We start from the raw sequence: 22,650 nt of genomic DNA on the forward strand, positions 1-22,650 counted from the left end.
GGATTAGGGCCTCAGTAACAGCGTTAGAGTTTGTGGAGTTAGGGTATGAGGACCCTCCTTGTTAGGGTTGGGGTAAGACCTCATGGTTAGGGCCTTAGATGTAAGACCTGAAAGTGAGGGTTTGGCTTGGTGCCTTAAGTTTAGGGGTTAATGTGATTGTCAAAATTAGGGTCATAAAAGGTGTAACACAGGAGTTCCAGACCAGGAACCTGCCCCTGGACCTTGGATTTTCTGAAAAAACCACTAAGAGGGCCAGCAAAGTGAGACATGCTGTTTATTATTCACAACACAAAGAGGCTTCAGAACCATTCCAGAGTTAGCATGAATCAGGGTGCATTTGGCCCAGTTATCAACCAAGGCTAACACTCACTAAACATCATGGGGAGACCAGTAGATGGCAATCTCTACCTGAAGACTCCAGTCTCCTGCAGCAACCACGCCCCCCCCCGCCCCGCCCATTGCCAGAGACTTTGGCCATGCTCCTAGTCAACCAGGGGTCCCCAGAGGGTGTCCTCCAGACAGGTCGGCGATGACTCTCCTTTGAGGGAGTCCTGGTACCGTAACAGCTCCTCCAAGCAAGGGACCGAGGGCTGGATTGGTCCTCTGTTTGAGGGCCCCTCCAGGGTACAGACTGTTGCCTGTCGGTCAGGCAGGGGCTAGAATTTTTCCTCTGGTTAAGCGGCTGCCAAAGGGACATCCGACACTGCTGGGCCACCGGTAGGTGCCCCTCGTCTGGCCATGCTGCGAGGTAGCCCGCCATGAGCCAATGCAGCAGTGAAGCGTTTTCTGCATGTTCGATTGCCCCATGCATGCATTGGTGCAAGGAAGGTGGGGGTGGTGACAGAGGCCATATGGTCAGTTCCTCCCCAGACAGCGCTATGCTGTCTGCCCCCATGTCCTAGAGTCAGAGTAGCCACCCCACGATGGACTCCAATCCTTTCTGGCAGAACCAGGAAGCCAGTTCTACCAGCCTCCCGGTGTATAAGGCCAGGCGGAGGTGCGTAGATATTTTAAGGGAGGAGGCAGGTTCTTTGGGTCCTGCCCTCTGGACGTTCCTGTTGAGTCTTTAATTTCTGAACTATAACCAGGAAATCCTGAGTGCACTGGTGCCCTCCACTTGGAGGAACAATTCGATCTCCTCTTCTGATTTCAACTCACTTTCTGCTCTGGGGTCCCACTTCCTGGGGTTCCATGCCGACTGTGCAATCTCTGTGCAGCCACATGCTCCCTCGTAAGCTTTTGTCCCTGCACTCTCGCTAGGCAGCAAGCTAGGCCCTGAAGTTGCCCACTCACCTGTTCTAACTGTTGCCCCAGAATGTCCTTATTATTAGTCTGCGTGACTCTCATGTCTTTCTAACTTCACTTCCTCTTCCAGCATTTTTACTCTCTCCTTGGCCAGCATCTGTTTAGTAATAGCCTCATGTAGTACCTACAGGAAGGGCTATCCCACTGTGACCGCTACTGCCTGTAGCTCCTTCTTTCTTAAGGAACAATACCCCCCTACTTTCAGTAGAACCTGTAAGAGGTTCATAGGCCTAGTGGCGGTGTCCCCCCATTCCCTGAATGGGCCACATGAATCTACAAGGTCGGCCACCTCAAACAATATGGTCTCGAAGGCACACCCCAGGATTCCTCCTAGCATGGGGATTCCCTCCAGCTGATTTCTATGTTTGTTCCCCTCCAGTGAACCTGGGCTTCCCCCCTGGCAGACTCGGGATTCCCCCTGACATGTTTCCATTTGAGGAAGCCCCCTCAACAGGGGTATTTTCCGGAACATCCTGCCAACTACGCCAACTGTAACGCAGGAGCCCCAGGCCAAGAACCGGTTCCTGGGCTTTAGATATTCTGGAAACACACACACACACACACACACACACACACACACACACACACACACCAAGCAGGCCAGCAGGGTGAGACATGTCATTTATTTCTCACAATACAAGGAGGCTTCAGCACTTGGTCGGTTGGAGCTATAGGAAAAGACAGCTGGCCGAGAGCAAGCATTGTTTTAAATGCGAGCAGAGGGGCAGGGCATTACATTGCCTCATCCCAGGGAACAAGGGTCTTCCCCCGTGCATAAGAGCCGATGTGTTGCCTGGCTAGTGCTGGGGAGGGCCGGACCAGCTGTGTCCTCAAGTAAAGCACAGAGACAAAGTCCATGGGAATGATCAAAGGTGCAGGAAGTGCCCATGGGAGTAACAGGAGTGTCCCTGGGGGCAAGCACAGCCCGACGAACACTTTGTTCATTGTCCTCCTTTGGGCTACTGACCCAGCAGTCCTCTTTGCCTCCTGTGTTCATGGAGGGGCTATGTTTGAATTAACCCCACAAAAGGAAGTGCTAGATCCATATTGGCTGATTCATATAGATCTCTCGGATGTGTTAGGGAAGAAAAGCAAGATGAAGGGAAATGCACATACTATAATCTCATTTGTGTAAAACAAATGGTGACCAACTTCTTCTGTGTACCCTTTATGTGAGCATGTTATTAACGCTAGATAAAAGGCAGGGAGACAAGAGAAAAAAGGACAGTTTTTTCAAAGTCATATTTTGACTTTGGAAACCACTGACCTCACAGGGAGACCACCACTGGTCCACAACCTTCCCTCTTCTGACTCCCATCCACATTTCCACACCCAGTCACCTGTCTATGGACATCTTAATTTACAAGGTGAGGAATACAAATGATATCCAGGAATACAAATGATCTTTAGAAAAGATCCAGACCCGCTTCTGTTTACCACAGACTAAACAGAATACGGTACAAAATGAAACGTCTTAGATCATAAACCCAAGGCCTCTGGAAGAGAGTCTCACCTGTAAAAGCCATGGTGGCTTGTTTTTCAGGTGACCATTCAGAGGTGGCAGCAGCAGAGCGCACTGCCCTAGGTCACCACTGGCCTCGTCCAGGAGCCAAGGAACTCTTAAGTTGTGTTAGACGCTCACCTTGCACTTAAGCCTTATGGAATTTGGTGGTGGGATTTGGTGTTTGTTCCCTGAATCACCTATCATATCATGAGTCTCCTGGCGCTGCCACCCGCTGCTGCTCAGCATCCACTCTAGGAAACCACCTGAGCAGCAAGGTGTGCCTGTCTGGTGTCTGTCATTCCACGGTGAGTACTGTAGCCAAAATAAGCAGCTATGGGACCTCCTCCTCCTCCAGACCCATGAAGGGACCTCTGGAGGGTGACTTGGGGCCACAATCATTTTTCTCTGTAGCTAACGCTGGGGTCTCCCCGCACCAGACCTGTCCCTCCCTCAACCTGGAGCAGTTTAGCTGCCTTTGGCACTGGCCTCACAGAGCCTTCTGCTGGTGGCATATCTGGCTGCCACCCTCCCCTCTTTCAGGACGCATTCCTGATTCAGGCCTCAGGCTCTGCACTGGGGCTCTCCCTACTCTGGAGCAGGAAACTAAATCAGATTCAATAAATCTCGCAATGGAAAACGTGGGACAGCGTGATGGGAAGATGGGTGAAATTTGGGGAACAGAGGCAGGAGAGGAGGAGGAGGTTGTGTGCAGGAAAGTGGACTGGCGTCTGTCCTCCACCTGGTCCCACACATCTGACTTGAGCATCTGTGCAGAAAAGGGGATCAGAGGTTGAAGCTTACGGTGCCACACAAGAGGGGTTTTATTATGCTCTGGACATAAATACAGATGCTTCAGTGGCATGACACAGAGTGGTTCCGGGAGGAGGGTGGGGCACTTCTCCCAGGCTCTGCACGGAAACCAGCCAAGCTGTGGCACCATGAGGAAGGAGGGGTTTGAGGAACATCCTGAGCCAGCGCCTCGACTGACACACAAGCACTCTCATGATGGTCAAGGGGAGTGGGAAGGTTCTCTAAGGGGCTGGTGGGCCACCAATGTGGCTGGCAGAGGAGGGGGGAGGAAGTCATAATAAGATATAACACGCACAAACACTTAAGTATAAGTCAGACACCACAGTTAGCACATTAAATTATCTTTTTTGAGTATCAAAATTACTTTGCATGGAATGTGATGTACTGCCTCAGGCTGGAGAGTCAGCTCATATGCAACGAGTCACCAGAACGCTGTCATCCTCAGGTTATTTAATTGCTCTGGGTCTTAGCTCCATCATCTGTAAAAGACAAAAATAATAATGACTATGTAATAAGGGATAAATGGTGTAATGCATGCAAAGTACTTGACATCGTGGGACTTATATAAGCACTGTGTAGCTCTCATTTATTACGATCATCCTTATTTTATCTGTAAGTCAACAGACGATCAGTAACTTACCCAAGACACATACCAGATTTACAAGCATCCACATTTGAATGACTGACCCTGACACCAGAACACAAAATTTTATCCATGAAAGCATATTTTCCCAACAGACTCAAAACTTATAGTGTCTTCAGATGACCACACACTACTATCAAAGTGGTAAAGGGATTTATTTTAGATTTATCAACCTCAAAACTTCCTACCTATCTATATTATCTTTCAAAAAATTGAATGCTAAAAAAAGTCTTTGAAGATATAAAATGATTCAGAGAGCTTACTTTCAATACAGCCTCAGTCAAAGAACTACTGAAAAAAAATTACAGCAAGAACAAAGGTGGACCTAGAGAACATAGAAGAATGCATAAAAATGACCCCTGAAATGCATAATTATATACTATAATTAATTTATTTACTCATTTTAAAACCATGGATGTCTAACTACCAATAAAACAATTCATGAGAATAGTTGATTGGTATTTGGACTGTGCTAAGACCCTTGAGAGGAAGATGCAGATATAAAAAAAATGTTACTTTTGTTAGAAAATGTATAAATAAACTGGTTTTAGGATGAGTCTTCTAGAACAGCAGAGTGAGGACATCAGCAAATTCCCTCCTCAAAAACCAATGTTAGAAAAGGATTACAACAAAATACTACCAATAATTATATGCCAACAAATTGGACAATCTGGAAGAAATGGATAAATTCCTAGAAACATACAGTCTCCTAAGACTGAATCAAGAAGAAATAGAAAATCTGAACAGACTGATAACTACTAACAAAATCAAATTAGTAATCAAAAACCTCCTAATGTTCATTGCAGCATTATTTATAATACCCGAGATATGGAAGCAACCTAGGTGTCCACCTATAGATGAATGGATAAAGAAAATATGATACACACAAACACAATGGAAAATTATTCAGCAATAAAAAGAAATGGAATCCTGCCATTTGCAATAACTTGGATAGACCTAGAGGGTATTACGCTAAATGATATAAGTTGGTCAGAAAGATAGATACCACATGATTTCACTTAAATGTAGAATTTTTAAGGAATCAAAACAAACAAAACAAAAACAGACTCATAGAAACTAAAATCAAAGTGGTTGTAAGAGGAAAAGGGATGGAGGGATGGGTGAAGGTAAAGGAGAATATAGTCAATAATAGGATAATAATTTTGCAAGGTGACAGACAGATGGTCACCAGACTTAATGTGGTGAGCATGTTGTAAGAAATATAAACATCAAATCACGATGTTGTACACCTTAAACTAATTTAATATTGTATGCCAACTGTACTTTAATAAAAAATAAATAAATAACATTTAAAAAGAAATAACAGAATGGGTAAAATAGAAGTAAATATAATAAATAATCCTTCATCTCTTTAATCACATTTTATGGTTGAAGCAAAAGTTATAACACCATCTGATGTGGTGCTCAATGATAGTGGAAATATTTAAGATAATTATATTTTAAGAGTGAGGAGAATACAGAGAAGTAAAGTTTCTACATTTCACTTGAAGTGGCAAGACACCGACCGACACCAGTAGGCTCTGACGTTACATATATGAATGGTTATACCTAAACCAACACTAAGAAAACTATACAGAAAGTGACATGCTGAAGAACATTATAAATAAATCAACACGGAACTCTAAAAGTGTTTCTGTAACCTATAGGATGAAAGAAAGAAGAAACAGAGGAATGAGAAATTGAAGGAACAGACAACAAATAATAAAACGACAGACGTATGCCCAAATATATCAATAATTACTTTAAATGTATATGGTCTGAATACACGAATTAAAAGATAGTTTAGCAGACTTAAGCATATGTTGCCTACAAAAATCTCATTTTAAACATAATGACATAAGTAGGTTGAAAGTAAAGGAATGGAAAAAGACAAAGCGTGTAAACATTTTTTAAAAGCAGAAGTGGCTATATTATCAGGTAAAGTGACCTCAGAGCAAAGGAAGTTACTAAGATCAAAGAGGGACATTACATAATGATGAAAGGTTTTATCCACCAAGAAGATAAAGCAATCCTAAATGTGCATGTACCAAACAATAAAACTTCAATACACAAGAGGCAAAAACTGAAAGACCCGAAAGGAGAAGCAGACAAACCGACAAGGATAGTTGGGGATTCTTCAACCTTCACTCATCAATTGATAAAACTAACAGAAAATCAGCAAAATAAAATTCAAAAATGCTATTAACAAAAGGATTTAATTGACATTTATAGGACACTCCAATAACAGCAGAATACACACTCTTCTTCAGCACCCATGGGATATTTACCGAGATTTATCACTTATCCTGGGTCATAAAACAAGCCTTAACAAGTTTCAAAGAATTGGAATCATACAGAGTATATTCTCTGACCATACTAAAACAAAACTAGAAATAAATCACAGAAAGGCAAAAAAAACTCCAAATATTTGGAAATTTGACAATATGCTTCTAAGTAATTCATGAGTCAATGAGGAATTCCCATAGGAAATACGTAGACTTGAATGAAAGTTAAAGCACAACATATTGAAAATTGTGGGTCGCAGCTGAAGCAGTGCTAAGAGAGGTGGTTTTGCAATAAATGCTTACTTTACAAAACAAAAGAACTCAACAGAACTAATAATCTAAATTCTTACCTCAAGAAACTAGAGAAAGAACCAAAATAAACACCAAGCAAGCAGAAGGAAAGAAGTAAGACAAAAGCAGCAGTCAGTGAAATTAAAACAGGAAAAGAGATAAAAGAACAGTGAGGGAATACTATGAAAAAATATATGTTCATAAATTGACAACTTAAAAAAAATGGAGCAGTTCATCAAAACCACAAACTACCAAAACTAATCCAAGATGGAATAGATAACCTGACTATTCCCATAACTATTAAAGACCAATATCTCTTGTGAGTACAGACACAAAAATATTGAACAAAATATGAGCAGTGAGTTTCACTGTTTACAAATTCGAATCAACTAGTTGTTGGGGGAACCCAAAATAGAATTCAGATTGTGACAAGTGTATCTAAGTGTACTCAGTGAGGGGAACTAAAAAAGAGCAAAACCATGGAATTTTTAAAAGCTGTGTTTGGAAACTGTAAGGCTAAACACAGAAAGAATTATACACCAACACTGGTAGTTTGCTCACAGGGTTGGCAATGCTGAAACTGCTCTGCAGATACACTGGGGCTACAAATAAGTAAGTACATTGTAGATAAAGAAACCAAGTTTTTCTATGGGAGAAAAAAGGTTACACATAAGTCAAGGGGATTATTATTTCTAGAATGAACCCTGTGGTTCTAGATTAGTCTGAGGTAGCAGTATGAACTCATTTACACACACACACACACACACACAAGCGCACATAGATAAGTACAGAAATATAGGTAGGTGTGTATGAATGAGCTAGAATACATATGTATATTTCCTAGCTTTGTCCACTGAGGTAACTTAGAAGCTGAGACTCCCTAGCACCTCTGACCACACCTGAGTGCCCAGATCTTGTTTTTAAAATTCCATTCTTCAATAAAAGAAACCAAAGTTCCTTGGTGAAGGATTTGACTCCAGAACAGGGGCTGGTAAAATACAAGTGCATCTGTGGAACTAGAAGGTAAAGAAGTCTTTGGGAGCAGGGGCGCCTTCATGTTAAAAAGGACTCAGGAGCTAAACTGATAAAAATCACAATCGCCAAATCTGAAACAATTTCAGCAACAAAATTAATAGTGACAATATTAGACAATAGCCCAAATAATAAAATAAATATCATGAGTCCATACAAATATAAATGATTGGCTAAACAGAGAGAACTCTTCCTTATAGAAGAACTCAAATCAAATATGGAAGAAATAAAGGAAGTAGAAAATCACCATTGGAATATCACAATAATCATTGCTGCAAGCAAGATCCACGGATGATGCTAAAATTAGTGGTGAAAATTTAAGGATAAACAGTGCTTTCTGTAGCATCAACATATAATATAATATTTATTACACAGAAAAAAAAATAGTAACTACACAGTGGCAAACCCTGGCAGACACTTCTGCCAGGTGATCATGTTTACTGTTTCCCCTAAGGAGACATGCAGGTATTATGCAGCTCTGAGACGATGTGCTGAGAAGGGTACATTACCTCTGTAACTTTAAGGTACTCATAAGAAAACAGCAGACAAATCCAGATTAAAGGAAGCAGTACAAAATACCTAACTGGTACTCTTCAGACATATCAAGGTTACACGAGATAGTAAGATGAAAAAATAGTCACAGTTTAGAGGATACTAAGGAGGCATGACCACTAAGTGCAATTTGGGATTCTGGAATGATATGGGACAGAAAGAAAACTTACTGGAAAAGCTGGAGAAATCCAATTAAAGTCTGAAGTTTAGCTAATATCATTGTATCAGTGTTCGTTCCCTGGTTTCAGTACTGTAAGATGTTAACATAAGCTGAGTGGAGATGAGATGGGGATTCTCTGTACTGTCTTTGCAGCTGTACTGTAAGTCTAAAATTATACCGAAATCAATTTTTTTTTAAAGACTAAAGTTGTCAGGAGCCATTTCCTAACATACAGGAGGCATGATCTGGCCCACAGTGAAGTCAGGGGGGCAGGTGAGAAGAGGGAAAAGGCAGACGCATGGGGTGCCAGCCCATCACTCAAATGCAGAAATCAGGAGTTGGCATTTACAGGCATAAAGCTGAGCTACTTTCCCATCTGCTGGGCCACAGAAAACGTGACACAGTTAGGTGTGGTCACAAGTCAATTCAAAGAGCAAAGACACAAGAACATTCGGTAAATTAACAAAAGTCATATATACTCAATACGTATTATTATATGTAATAGAATACATATTATCTGTTCTATACATATTATACATATACATATACCGTACATAATATGCACTGTTATACACATTACATGTGTAACATATGTGTGCAATATATACATATATGTTGCACATTAATGACGTATTGTAATTATATGTTAATTACATGTAATACATGCATATCTTATGTTTCATATATGCACATAATATATGTATAGGGCTGAGGGCATGGCAGTCTGAGACCGCCTGTCTTACCCTTCCAAGACCTTGTTGATCCACTGGAGCGCAATTTTCTTCTCTAAGTCAAAGTCTTCAGTAGTGACTCTATAGCCCAGCTGCGGGGCTGGGGGTAGGATCAGTGGATCATCCTGCTTCGAGGGCATCAGCAGGGGAATCTTGCGCTTCAGGGGCCTGGGATTGTCCAATGGGGGTAAGCAACTCCTCAGGTTCTGCCCCGAAGAGATGTCCTGGACCTTTTCCAGCGTGGTCCCCCTTTGCGCTTCCGCTGAGGCTGACAAGCTAGGCCGCTGGCTTTCCCCGCTGCCTTTCTCCACGGGCCCTTGGGCATGGTTTGAGGCTGGGCCCCAGAGCATGGCTCCGCTTGGCCGGCTCCTCTGCAGCGGTGGGATACCTTGGGTGGAGCTGTAGGAACTGCTGATGGCGTTTCGTTTGCTGCATGAGCTCAGAAAGTGGGTGTGGGGCCTTTTAACCAGGCTGTCTTCGGTGCCCTTGGAACAGAAATCTCTCCGCAGAGGGCCTGGTCTGGGCACAAAGGAAGAGAGGACTCCGTTGACCACCAGGCGCCTAAACGCGGACCGTGTGCCCCCGCTGCCAATGGGGCTCCTTCTCTGATGTGCCTGCCTCTCGGGGACTGGGTGCCCTTCCTCCTGCCACGCTGGCCCTGTCCTGCTGTCCACCAGGGCAGCCGGGTCCTGTTCTTCCTTGGCCTTCAGTTGACATCCCTGTTCGAGGGCCTTCATCCGGGTCTCCTTTCCACCAGGGTTGAGAAGGTGACCTGACAGTGAAGACCACATGCAGATGACAGTCTGCTTCAGAGCCAAACGTAACATCAGTTTGCCCTTAGCAGATGCCATCTTCAAGATCACTGAGGTGCACAGCATCTTGCAGCTGCAGGCAGATAGTAGTGGCTTCTGAGGGCTACTCCGGGGCACCGAGGCAAAGACCCCCAGGAACAAACACCGGGTCTGCTGGATTGGATATTGACGCCGATGGACAATGACAAAACGCCGATGGTTCCGACGACAATGGGGCGAAGCCAAGTCCAGGGACCGGCCCCTGGAGTGAACCCGACAAGCCGGGGAAAGACGGCGGGCCGGGGAAACGGGCCCGAGTCGGTCGGGTCCCTCCCGCCGGTCCCCACCCGGCAGAACAGGGGACGGCGGCCTGGAGCGAGGCCGGCTCAGGTAACTGCCCATGTGGCGCACTTCAGCACGGTCGGGTCCTTCTCACGGAGTCAGTGGCTCAGAGACTTTTCCGTTGGCTCCCGAAGGGGCCTCAGGCAAAGAGCGCACTGGTGGGTGTGCCGCCTGTGACGCGTCGTCGGAACGCGTGAGCGAAGAAAGGGGCGCGCGAGGCTGCGTGGGGGAGGGCGCGCGCACCCAGGTGCTTCTCGGCCCTGCTGCGTGCGGAAGGGTTGGCATGAAGTAGAGGAGCCAGGCCCCGGCTCCGTCGGGCGACAGTGCTGGACAGTGGTGGCCGAGCTGAGAACGGCTCCGGGATCAGCAGCGCCCCCTGGAGGCGGAAGCTTCAGGGTCAGCATCGTACGTCCGCCGGCGCTCTCCTCTCACTCCTGGTACCCCAGCGGAGAGAGGCGCAGAGCCAGTGCGCACCGGTGCCGCTCACATCCTGCGGGGACGCACAGCTTGGGCGCCCAGCGGCCGGGAGGACCCCAGGAGGAGACCTGCAAGGCGCGACCCCCAACTTCTCCACTTCGCAGAGAATCTTGGCTCCTCTTCCTCTTTCTTGGGAAGCAAAAGCCCCAGACGCAGTTGGCGGTGACCAGAAATCAGAACTTAGATGTAGCAAATTGATTTGATACCTTTTGGGGCAGCTCAGACAGCCAGGAGCCGTATTACCTGGTACCTAAAACTTGAATTTCTGTTTTGAAGGTCATGCTTTGCCATCACCCTAATCTTTGTTTTCTGCTCAACACATCCTGTGTGATTCCTTTTCAGTAAGTCTGTGTCTGCAGGATGGTAGAGGCCACCTGGCAATTCAAGCTGGAACTCGGAATTTGGCTCCCTGTAAGCACTCTGATTCAAGTTAATATTATTAGTTGAATGGTGACTATATTAGGATATTCAGAGTATTTAAACTTTTTGATGTCCTAGTACTTACCTCTACATGTGTGTGTTTTAATCTGCCTTCTTTAGTATTGTCATCACTTAGTGAGCCCCTCATCTCATTTTGCTAGGCCAGGTAGCTCTTCGAGGGAGTTTATACCAGTAGGCACTGCTCTCAGTGAACAGAGGAGGAAAAAATTGTGTAACCAATATCTAAAGGGCTGTACATTAATGAAATTTACAGATGGGTTTTAAAATTCAGGAATCTGACTTTTGTTTTTATACAAAGAGATTTTAATACTATTGACTACTATCAGCTTACTGCACTTCAAACGGTAATATCTTGCACAGCTATAGTACAATATTAAAATCAGGAAATCGACATCTATTCAGATTTCACCATTTCACATGCACTCATTTATGTGTGTGCATGTATGTGTGCACATGCACATTGCTCTATGCAATTTTATTACATGTGTGGATTCACATAACCACCAACCCAATCAAGGTTCAGAATTCCACCTTCACCACAAGATCCTCTAACGCTACCACTTAATAACCACATCCACACTACTTTGAAATTTTTAATTATTATCGATATTTGCTTCTTATAGGTAGGTTTAGATTTTCTATTTCTTTTGCATTCAGTTTTGATAATTTGTATCTTTCTAGGAATTTTCTATTTCATCTTAGGAGTCTAATTTATTGGCATAAAGTTGTTTATAGGTCTCCCTTAAAATCCTTTTGATTTATGTAAAGTTAGTAGTGATATCCCCTCTTTCCTTCTTGATTTTACCAATTTGTGTCTTCTCATTTTTCTTGGTTAATCTGGATGAACCTTTGTCAGTTTTTCAAATGTTTTCAAAGAACTAACTTTTGGTTTTATTAATTTTCTCTATTTTTGATTTTCTATTTAATTTATTCCCACTATTATCCTTATTATTTCTTTCTGCTTAGTTTAGTTTCCTCTCTTTTTTGAATTTCTTAGGTTATCAATTTGAGAGTTTTCTTTTTTTCTAATACATGTGTTTCAAGCTATAAATTTTTCCTCTAAACATTTTTCTACATTTTATAAATTTTCTTTGTTGTATTTATCATTTAATGCAGCATAATTTCTTAATTTCTAATTCCTTTTGTGATTTCTTCTCCTATGCATTGGCTGTTGAGTGCCATTTAATTTCCACATATATGTAGAATTTTCCAAATTTCCTTTTGTCGTTGACATCTATACATTTAATTAATTAATTTAAATTTATAATTGTTTTAAAGTACAACATATTGTCTATCCTGGATATCATTCTATGTACACCCAAGAAGAATGTGCATTCTGGTGTTGTTGAGTGGAATGTTTGATAGATGTCAGTTAGGTGTAGTTTGTAAATAGTGTTGCTGATTTTCTGTCTAGTTGTCTTATTTATTATTGGGAGTGGAGTATTGAAGGTTCAATGATCATTGTTGAATTGCTTGTCTCTCTTCAACTTGGTTTTTCTCCATATATTTTAGAGCTCTGTTGCTGGGTTCATATATGCTTATAATTGTTATATTTATTAGTTATGACTTTAATTATTATAAATTGCCATTGTCTCTAGCAATTTTTTTTGTCTTAAAGTCTATTTTACCTAATATTAATATGGCCTTTCCTGCTCTCTTGTGGTTATTGTTTTGATGACATATCTTTTTCTATAAACTTACTTCAACCTATTTGCATATTTTAATCAGAAATGTCTCCTTTACACAACATATATTTAGATTTTTTTCCCTATCCAATTGCTGTGGTTTTGATTTGCACTTTCCTAATAATTATTGATGCTGAGCATCTCTTCATGTGTCTGTTGGCCATCTGTATCTCTTTGGAGAAATGTCTGTTCAGATCCTCTGCTCATTTTTTAGTTGGATTTTTATTTTTTATGTTGAGTTGCATTACGAGTTCTTTATATATTTTGAATATTAACCCCTTATCATATATATCATTGGCAAATATCTTCTACCATTCAATAGGTTGCCTTTTTGTCTTGTTGATAGTTTCCTGCACTGTGCAAAAGCTTTTTAGTATGATAGAGTACCATTTGTTTATTTTTGCATTTGTGGCCTTTGCCCAAGGAGGCATATCCGAAAAGATATTGCTAAGGCCAACATCGAAGTGTTTATTGGCTTTTTTTTTTTCTAGAAGTTCTGTGGTTTCAGGTTTTACAATTAAGTTTTTAATCCATTTTGAGTTTATTTCTATACCTTCTGTAAGAAAATGGTCTGGTTTCATTTCTTTGCATGTATCTGTCTAGTTATCCCAACACCATTTATTGAAGAGATTGCCGTAAACCCATTGTGTATTCTTGCCTCCTTTGTCATCAATTTATTGACCATATAAATCAAAATTTATTTCTGGGCTCTCTATTCTGTTCCATTGATCTATGTGTCTGTTTTGGCCAGTACGGTGCTGTTTTGATTACTATAACTTTGTAGTCTAATTTGAAACAGGTAGCATGATACCTCCAACTTTTTTGTTCTTTTTCAAGATTTCTTTGGCTCTTCAGAGTCTTTTGTGGTTCCATATAAAATTTAAGATTATTTGTTCATGTTCTGTGAAAAATGCCATTGGCATTTTGATAGGGATTGCAATGAATCTGTAGATTGCTTTGGGTAGATGACCATTTTAATGATATTAATTCTTCCAATCCATGAGCATTGTATATCCTTCCATTTATTTGTGTCCTTAACAATTTATTTCATCATCATCTTATAGTTTTAAGAGCACAGGTCTTTTACCTGCTTGGTTATTTATGTTGGTGCAACTGCAAATGGGTTTGTTATCTTAATTTCTCTTTCTTATATTTTGTTATTTGTGTATAAAAATGCAACCTATTTCTGAATATTAATTTTGTATTTTGTAATTTTACTAAATCCATTTATTCTAACAGTTTTTTGGTGGGCTCTTTAGGGTTTTCTATATGCATTATCATGTCATCTGTAAGTAGTGACAATTTTATTTCTTCCTTTACAATTTGGATACCTTTTTTTCTTGTCTAATTGATGGGGCTAGGACTTCCAATACTTGTTGAATAAGAGTAGTGAGAGTGGGCATCCTTGTCTTGTTCTTGATCATAGGGAAATAGTTTTTAGCTTTCCCCCATTGACTATGATGCTAGCTGTGAGCTTGTCATATATGGCCTCTGTCAAGATGAGGTAAGTACCTTTTATATCCACTTTGTTGAGAGCTGAATTTTGGATCTTGAATTTTGTCAAATGCTTTTTTTTCATCTATTGAGATGATCATATGATTTTTATCCTTCATTTTGCTAATGTGGTATGTCATGTTGATTGATTTGCAGTTATTGAACCATCTTGCATTCCTGGAATAAGTCCTACCTGGTCATGGTGTATGATCTTTTTAATGTATCGTTAAATTTGGTTTGCTAATATTTTGTTAACAATTTTTGCATCTTGTTCATCAGGGATATTGGCCTGTAACTTAATTTTTTTGTGGTGTCTTTGGTTTTGGGATCAGGGTAATGCTGGCCTTATAGAATGAGTTTGGACCATGGCAATTTTTTTTTTTAAGAAATGGAAAAGTCAACCTTAAATTCAAGTGGAATTCCAAGGGAACCTAAATAGACAAATACTCTTGAAAAAATAAAAACAAAGTTGGAAGACTCAATCTTTGATTTCAAAACTTATTACAAAATAACAGTAATCAAGACTGTGGTAGTGGCATGAGGATAGATAGAAAGAATGATGAAATAGAATTTAGAATCCAGAAAAAAACTCCTACATCTATGGTCAATTGATTTGCAACCTTGGTGCCCAAGATAATTCAGTGGCAAAAAAATAATGTCTTCAACAAATGGTACTGAGACAGAGGGATATCCAACATGTGAAAGAAACTGGATCCCAGTCTCATGCCATAAATAAAAATTAACTCAAAATGGATCAAAGATTTAAATGTAAGAGCTAAAACTTTAAAACTCATAGAATAAAATTTAGTGGTAAGTCTTTTTTGACTTTGGATTTAACTATGGTTTCTTGGGTATGACACCTAATGTATAAGTAACAAAGAAAAAATAAACTGGACTTCATCAAAATTAAAAAGTTTGTGTTTCACAGTCCACTATCAAGAGAGTGCAAAGACAACTCACAGAATGGGATAAAATATTTGCAAATTATATATCTGGTAAAGTTCTAGTATATAGAATATAAAGAATTCCTACAAGTCAATGACAAAAAGACAAAATACTCAATTAAAAAATGGGCAAGGGATTTGAATAGACATTTTTCTAATAAAGATATACAAATGGCCAACAGGCACATGAAAAGATGTTCAGTATGATCAATCATTTGGAAAACGCAAACCAACACTACAATGAGATTCTACTTTACGTCCACTAGGATGGCCATTATCAACAAAGCAAAAGATAACAAATGTCATCCAAGACATGGAGAAATTGAAGGCCCCACACATTTCTGGTAGTAATGTAAAATGGTGTGGTTGCTAAGGAAAACAGCTTGATGGTTCCTCAAAAAATTAAGCTAGAATTGCCATATAACCTAGCAATTCTGCTCCTAAGTATGTACCTAAAAGAATTGAACACATACCTCTACACACATGGTCATAGCAGCACTATCCACAGTAACCAGAAGGTGGAGACACCCTAAATGTCCACCCATGGATGAATGGGCAAGCAATATGTATGTGGTCCATTCATAAAACAGAATATTATTCAGTCACCAAAAAGAATGGCGCTCTGACACAGGCTATGACCTGAGTGAACCTGAAAAACATGTTAAGTGAAAGAAGCCAGACACAAAAGGCCACATATTGTATAGAGTTATCTACATGAATGCCTAGAATAAGCAAATTAGAGACCAAAAGCAGATCTTTGGTTGACAGGAGATGAGAAGAGCGGGAATAGACTTGACTGCTTTATAAGTAAATCCTCTTATAAGTAAATTCCTCAAACCCTTTTGGGGAAATGAAAACATGTTATGGAACTAGAGAGTAGTGATAGTTGCACAACATTATAAGTACTAAATCTCATGGAATGGTATACTTTAAAAATGTTTAGAATAGTGAATTTTGTTATGGGAGTTCTACCTCAACAGAAAGGAACTGATTACTGTTAACAATAATTTAAATCACTCTCAAAAGCATAATGCTAAGTGAAAGAAGCCACTCTGAATAGCTGCCTACCTACGCACAATTATATTTATATGATATTCTGAAAAAGGCAAACCAGATTTACTGTTGCCATAGGTTGGGGCTGGGGGACTGCATGAAGGAATTTGGGGGAATTGATGGATTTGTTGTGTCTCGTGATTATGGATGGTAGTTGACACACCCATCTATGCATTTGATAAAATTTATAAAACTACATATTACAGATAATTTATTACAAGTAAATTTTAAAATATATGTTTAAACAGATATGGTATTAATCATATTTGTCATTCTCTGGATTCTGAAGCTATGACATTTGGGGCCTTGGTGACTCTGGAGAGACTGACTCTCCCAGGATCAGCCAGTTCCTAGAGATAGTGAACCAATAATGAGAGAGCCTGTCATATGCAAACCCCTAATCCAGAGCCCCTACCCCAAGCATCCACTTAACAGGCTCTCACACCTGGGCCGCAGGCCTGATCACCCAGACATGAGCACCAGAAGGCTAGGAGCAGCCGCTAAGCCCCTGAGCCCATGGAAACCATTCACTCTGGCCAATCCTAAGCCTGCTTACCTGGCCTCACCTGTTTCTTCCTAAAGAAACTGCAATAAAGGCTCTTGACCACAGTTCCCCCTCTCCCTCCGCCTCCTGCTTGCCACCCCCCACCTTTCCTGTGTGGCCCCCATTGTGGGGCAACATGTACCTGGAGTCTTTTCAATGCCAGTTGTCTCATCATCTGTTGGCCCAGCCATATTTAAATAATATTAAAACCTATATTAAAACAGACACGAAATTTGTTTAGAACCACAGAGACGCTTCTAAAAGAGAAAAATAAAGAGGTGTGACTTGCTACAGCAGACATGAGATTGATTTTGAAGCCATAATAATTAGGATGGTTTGGTACTGGCACAGAGATAGAAGCATAGAGCGGGGAACCTGGAAACAAATCTAGAGCAGACGCAACTTTAAAATATGGTCTGGAGGGCGGGGACTACTCAATATAGGTGTTTTAAGTACTTGGCATTTTGGGCAAAGGAATACCCACATCTTAATTTCCTGAGTGTATAAAATATTAATTGAAAATATAGGTTCACTTCTTCATGAGACTTCTGTATTTTTCGTCAACTGTAAAGGGAAATTTGGCTTGTCTCATCAGCTGCTTTATAAAGGCCGAGTACCTTGTCACTGAAAGTATACAAGCCAAAGCAGAGGTCCTCTGCGGAGGTTGCTGTGCTAGGCTGGAGTGCAAGCTGCGTCACCTCTCAAGGCCCGTCCAACCTAACATTCCCACTGGGTATCCCTGACGGGTTGTCCATTGTATCACCAAGAGCTCCTTAGATGGGACTGATGTGCCCCTGTTGAGTAAGCGACTGAATGGACACAGGCAAAGCTCTCCTGGCTCCTCCTCACCCTTCCTGCCTACATGACACATTCTCCAAGAGATGGCTTCTGCAGGGGACCACAGGTGCCAGAGGCATCTCCAAACCACTAACCTGAGTCATGCTATGGGGCAAATCGGTTCACTGCTCCATGACTCAGTTTCCCAAGATGAAAAGAAAGACTGAAAATGCACCTCCCTCCCAGGGTTGTGATGAGGCCAATGGATTACAGAGCAGCAACACTCCCCTGCTCTTTCACTCCTATGTCTTGAGTGCCTGCCACGTGGTGGAAGTGCAAAAAACACCATTTGAATGACTAAGTAAATAATTAAATAAATGCATGTGTGCTTAGCACAGAGGCTGGCCACAGTCAGCACTGGTAAATATAACCGCTGTGACTGGATCTGTCACCTACTCTAAAGAGGGTCTCTTCTCTGGGCACAAGCACCCCAGCACAAGTGAGAAGAGGAAAGACAGACACTCTTGACTTGCATTGTCCATTCAGTTCTTCTTTCCAGTAGTTCAGCTCAAGTCCTTTCTGGAGCACTCTTATTTTCTATACATATAGATTATATGAATTGGAAATTGCATGCGGAAAACCATTCATAGTCTCACTTAGTGCACAATTTTTGAAGATAAAGTGAATCTTCCTAAATTAAAAAAATTAAGTAAAGCAGTAGATTTTAAAGATGACTGGTCTTGAGTGCGTGGCCAGATGGCACACTATGGCCACATGGTGACGCCATTAGGCAATAACCAAACCGTTGCCATGGTTGCTCAGTTATATTGCAACCCAGGCTGTGTATTGTATCTTCTGCATCTCACATTCTGCAAGTGGTTTCTGTGACTATGCTTGTCACAGTATAAGCTTTTTATTCTTTAGGTGGCAGCATTAATGCCAGACCTGAAAAACACAAATAAGAATCAGAGCTTGAAATTACATGTGGTGAAAGGTTATGAAGCAGACAAAGCCATGCTGCAGTCCAAGAGGGTCTGTGGATGGAAGCGAGAACAGGGAGAAGAGGAAAGATACTGTGAATGTAGAAATGCGCGCCAGCAGCCGTAGAGTGCTGAGCACCAAGAACACACACACACACACACACTCTCTCTCTCTCTCTCTCTCTCTCTCTCTCTCTCTCTCTCTTTTTCTCTCTCTCTCTCTCTCTTTCTCTCTCTCAAGGTCAAAGGGGAAAATTAGTCTTCATAAATGTATGTTCCAATTATGCGGGGTCTTCAAAAGCACGTTACTTCAAACAAAGTGGAACCACTTGAAAATTTGTGTTCCTAAATACATCCCCCAGAGATAGGCAGAAGGAATCAAATCCTGTTCCCACATCAGTTGTTAAGTATTTGAGGACAGGGACTGTCCCCATGTGGGCCAATCTCAGGAAAATGAGGTCACAGTCTGACCGTGTGCACTGGGAGAGAATGAGGACGAACAGGTTGGGTGGCCCATGAGGGAGGGGTCAGGGCTGCTGGCCTTGTGTGGAAAACTTGCCTAAGGGGTCTCCCCCTTCTTCGTTTAAATGAGCCCTGACACCTGAGCAACATGCCGGGCACAGTGGCAGGTCCCTTGACCTATTCCTCCTGCACATCTCCCTCCCTGCCTTCCTTTTTTTCTCACTTAAAGGGGATCACTTGCTCAGTCACTTGCTTTTTTTCACTTAACGATATCTCATGGACATCTCTCTACATCAGTGTATAAAAAGCAATCACCTCCTTTTCAAAAAAAAATTTAAAAATATTTTAAAATTACAGTTGACATTCAATATGATATTAGTTTCAGGTGTACAGCATAGTGATTAGACATTTACATAATTTACAATGTGATCCCCCCAATAAGCCTTGAACCCACCTGATACAATATATAGTATTGATATTATTGATGATATTCCTATACACCCTTCACCCTTTTCACCTAGCCTCTCAACCTCCCTCTCACCTGGCAACCATCAGTTTGTTCTCTGTATCTACGAGTTTATTTCCGTTATGTTTGTTGGTTTATTTTGTCTCTTGGATTTCACAAATACGTGAAATCATATGGTATTTGTCTTTTCATCTGAATTATTTCACTTAGCACGGTACCCTCTATTTGTTGTCACAAATAGTAATATTTCATTCTTTTTTATGGCTGAGTAATATTCTATTGTATAGATGTACCACCTCTTCTTTATCCATTCATCTTTTCATTGGAGCATTTAATCCATTTATATTTAAAGTAATTATTGCTAGGTATGTAATTATTGCTATTTATTGTTTTCTGATTGTTTTTGCAGTTCTTTGTTTATTTCTTATTCTTTTGCTCTCTCCTCTTGTATGTTCATGACTTTCTGTAGTGTTGTGTTTGGATCCTTTCTATTTCTCGTATATCTCTTGTAGATTTTGGTCTGTGGTTATCACATGCTTCATATGTAGCAACTATGTTTATAACAGACTATTTTAAGTTGATAGTTGCTTAGGTTTAAACACCTTTTAAAATCACTACCATTTTTACTCACCCTCTCATTTATTTTTCATCATTTTTTTTTACTTCTTCTCTATGTGTGTACCTCTTATTTTACTGTTGTAGTCATACATGATATTCCTACTTTGGCCTTTTAACCTTTGTATTAGCTTTAGTGTTGGTTGACCTACAGCTTTTATTGTGTGTTTGCCTTTGTCATTATGAAATTTTTCTCTCCAATATTCTCTTATTCATATTTTTTATTTTTTTCTTCTTACTCTTAAAGAAGTCTCTTTAACATATCTTGTAATGCTGGTTTGGTGATGATGAGTTCCTTAAGATTTATCTTGTTTGGGTAGTTCTTTATCTGTCCTTCAATTCTAAATGATATCCTTGCTGGGTAGAGTCATCGTGGTTGTAGGTCCTTGCTTTTCATCACTGTGAATATTTTGTGTCAATCCCTTCTGGCCAGCAAAATTTCTGTTGAGAAATCAGCTGATAGTCTTATGGGAGCTCCCTTGTATGTAACTAGCTTCTTTTCTCTTGCTGCTTTTAAGATTCTCTCTTTGTCTTTATCCTCTGACATTTTAATTACGATGTGTCTTGGTGTGGGCTTCTTTTGGTTCATCTTTTCGGGGACTCTCTGTGCTTGCTGGACTTGTATGTCTGTTTCCTTTGCCAGGTTAGGGAAGTTTTCCATCATTATTTCTTCAGTTAGGTTTTCAATTCCTTGCTCTCTTTCTTCTTCTGATATTTCTATGATGTGAATGTTGTTACACTTGATGTTGTTCCAGAGGTTCCTTAAACTATTCTCATTTCTTGATTATTTTTTCTTTTTGCTTTTCTGATTAGGTATTTTCTGCTATGTTGTCTTCCAAATCTCTGATTCGATCCTTGTTGCAGAGACAGTTTAGAAGAAGAGTCAGAGTCTGGAAACGTTTAACTTACATGGATAAAGGAGAGAAGGATTGGCAATGCTAGCATCCCCAACCCCTATCTCCATGGCCTTTTATTAAGTTTCACAACAATGCTGGCTGTCTAATTTAACAATAGTTACTCTCAGGTCAGCAGATACAATCTACAGCCAACTCCCAATTTAGCCTCAAAGTCACCTCCGTGTTCTTAGCTATCTCCTCTTAAATATCTTTTTCTAGTCCCTAGAGCAAGAAGTCTCGGAATCCGTCAGGTATGTGCACCCTCCCTGCAATGTGTCCTTGTGTGCAAGTCCACATCTACTTCCGATGTTCTTGTTGCTCTTGTTGCTAGGAACATTCTGTACTGCAGGCGTCTCTTACAACATATCCCCTTTTCTTTTTGCTGAATTTTATTCAGCATTACTGAGAACACAGCGGCCTGAGTCTTTCTTAATCCTTGGCTTCTTGAGAATCTCTTTTAGACTAGATAAAGAAGAACAAGTAACAAACAAATTACTATCCAAGAAGCAATAGATGAACCCATTAACCCATGAATTTGTGGACTAGGATTTAAATCTTTAATACCATCACCATGCTTTGTAGCACTGCAATCCCCTGTAATTCAGGAAGCTGTTTTTGAAAAGTATCAACAATATGTGTTTATAAGTCTGTAATTAAACTTGAAGCATTACCGTACCCCAAAATATGCTATCTTACTTTATCCCATTCAAACATACTTTCATTATATGGTACAGGAGTTATACAAAAGGAAGTTGTATTCTAATCACATTTAAGTTGTATCCGTTTCTCCAAACTAATAATTTGATTTCCTAACAATATAACTGCTTGCTGTAAATCTGCCACTTGAGACTCTGCAATACGGAGTTAATTTGTCTTTGAGAAGTCCATAATTGTTCAGCATCCCAATGCCAGGTTCTAACATATTCAGCAATCTGTACAGATTGATGCAGAGCCACTCCAGCCGCAGCAGCAGCAGCAGCAGCAGCAGCAGTAACAGTGATGATACCCACAATAGCAGCGATCAACATGCCATGGAATCTTTTAGCTCTTCTTTTAACATGGTCCATCAGTTGCTGCAATATCATAGTGGCAGGGGAGTCCTGCCAGGGTCGAGATAATTTAACCGGCATCCATACTCCAGTTCTAGCTCTAAGAATATGTGAACGTTCATGTGATTTGTTAAAAGGAATAGAAGAGTTAATACAAGTATAAAAGGAACAGTTTTTACATGAAATATAACCTAAAGTTTCATTCCACTTCATAATGATATAGGGGAGTCGAACACAGGCTTGAGCAAATTGAGTAATATTTTGATGAAAGGCGATATGAGAAGAATTCCCAGATTGACTTATGGAACCCTTCCAGGCATG

The 22,650-nt window shown here is 40.8% G+C and overlaps 1 pseudogene; it reads right to left on the minus strand.

The window, feature by feature from the left end:
• Positions 1–21,669: 21,669 nt before the first annotated feature.
• Positions 21,670–22,431, minus strand: LOC118605119 (annotated as a pseudogene).
• Between the last annotated feature and the right edge of the window lie 219 nt (positions 22,432–22,650).

Source organism: Rousettus aegyptiacus, unplaced genomic scaffold (assembly GCF_014176215.1).
Source record: "Rousettus aegyptiacus isolate mRouAeg1 unplaced genomic scaffold, mRouAeg1.p scaffold_m13_p_7, whole genome shotgun sequence".
NCBI lineage: Eukaryota > Metazoa > Chordata > Mammalia > Chiroptera > Pteropodidae > Rousettus > Rousettus aegyptiacus.